The sequence below is a fragment of the Aedes aegypti genome, chromosome 3 (assembly GCF_002204515.2).
Source record: "Aedes aegypti strain LVP_AGWG chromosome 3, AaegL5.0 Primary Assembly, whole genome shotgun sequence".
Taxonomy (NCBI): domain Eukaryota; kingdom Metazoa; phylum Arthropoda; class Insecta; order Diptera; family Culicidae; genus Aedes; species Aedes aegypti.
The window spans coordinates 243,690,997-243,692,450 of record NC_035109.1 but is presented as its reverse complement, the minus strand read 5'-3'; the positions used below and the strand labels follow the sequence as shown (position 1 = coordinate 243,692,450).

The 1,454-nt window shown below is 36.3% G+C and overlaps 1 non-coding gene across 1 annotated transcript; it reads right to left on the bottom strand.

Moving 5' to 3' along the window:
• Positions 1-1,031: 1,031 nt before the first annotated feature.
• On the bottom strand, positions 1,032-1,104 carry Trnar-ucg. The gene has a single exon. It is a non-coding gene; the product is annotated as a tRNA-Arg (tRNA).
• Positions 1,105-1,454: the final 350 nt, after the last annotated feature.

The window sequence follows — 1,454 nt, the reverse complement described above, 5'->3', positions numbered from 1 at the left end:
AAAACCTAGAGTGCATTTCTAACTAAAGGAATGGATTTTGCTTTCTCAAATTATAAGAAAAACTCAAAAGTAATGTTTTGAGAAAATCGATATAATAGCACGGTAAATCTATGGCAAAAGGTTGGAAGAACAGAAGGTCGAAAGATAAAATGCTAGTTTTGTATTTTTCTATCGCGTTAAAAGCTATTGGTAGAAGATTAAAAAAGTACGTCGTCATTCGTAATGTCGAGCCATTCAAACGTTATTTTCAGTTATGATGGAAAAGGAAGGTATATGCATATTAAAATTGTACAAACTAAGAATAATGTTTTATGCCAACACTTAAGTGTAGTGACAAACCATCCATATTTTGTTTGAAAGTTACATAAACGGAAAAAAATGTGAAGCGCCTATTTAGCGTACATCAAGCGTGTGCTAGAATAAGGGCGTAAGTCGCATGGTCGATTTCTCTTCATCGATCCTCTTTTCTGTGAATAAAAGTGACTAGATTCAAGTTTCTTGGCAATTTTTCTTCTCAGGATGCAAGAATGCGTCGCCGTCTAGAATCTTGAAGTGAAAACTGCTAAAACACTTGCACCTTGTCACCTTCATTTGCAAAAGAAAAGATTGATGAAGAGAAATCGATCATGTGACTTACGCATTTATTCTAACACACTCTTGACAAGAAAAATATCAAAACCTTACAACAGGTAACACTGTGTGATCATAAAGCATGAAACGACTTGCGATCTGTCCTCGGCTTAACACAAATATCTAAATATTCGCACTCGCACGACGCGAACCGCACAAGATTGATATTGTTTCCGTCGCTCGCCTCACAGAAGCATGCAACAAAATCAATAGACCACATAATATATTGTCACCTTTATTCACAGAAGAGAGGATCGATGAAGAGAAATCGATCATGCGACTTACGCCCTTATTCTAGCACACGCTTGGTATTACTACTTCGAAACGAAAATGCACTCCAACAACAAAGAAGAAAATCGAACTTTCTTTCTTGTGGCCTAAATGAAGCAAAAAACATCCGCCGACCGTGACAGGACTCGAACCTGCAATCTTCGGATCCGAAGTCCGACGCCTTATCCATTAGGCCACACGGTCACATTTCTTGTACGATGATATTGATGTAACAATTTATCTAATTTCTAACACAATATTTTGTGTTAATTAGTTTACTTTAAGTAAATTAATATCACTTTAACAAAAAATATATGCGCAATGTTTGTTCCAATTGAAAAAATAAAATTCTACGCGACTCACGTTTGGGTTTAAAACGTGTATTTAGCATCCTAAATTAATTTTCAGTCTTCAATGTGGATTGCGACCACCTTACCATGATACGACAAATGCATCTTAAACCTTCCAAATGAGTTAAGCAAAACGAATGCAAAAGTAAAGAGTATAAGTAGGGTCGATGTTCCCTTAGTAGACAGTCCCCTATAGTCGCACTA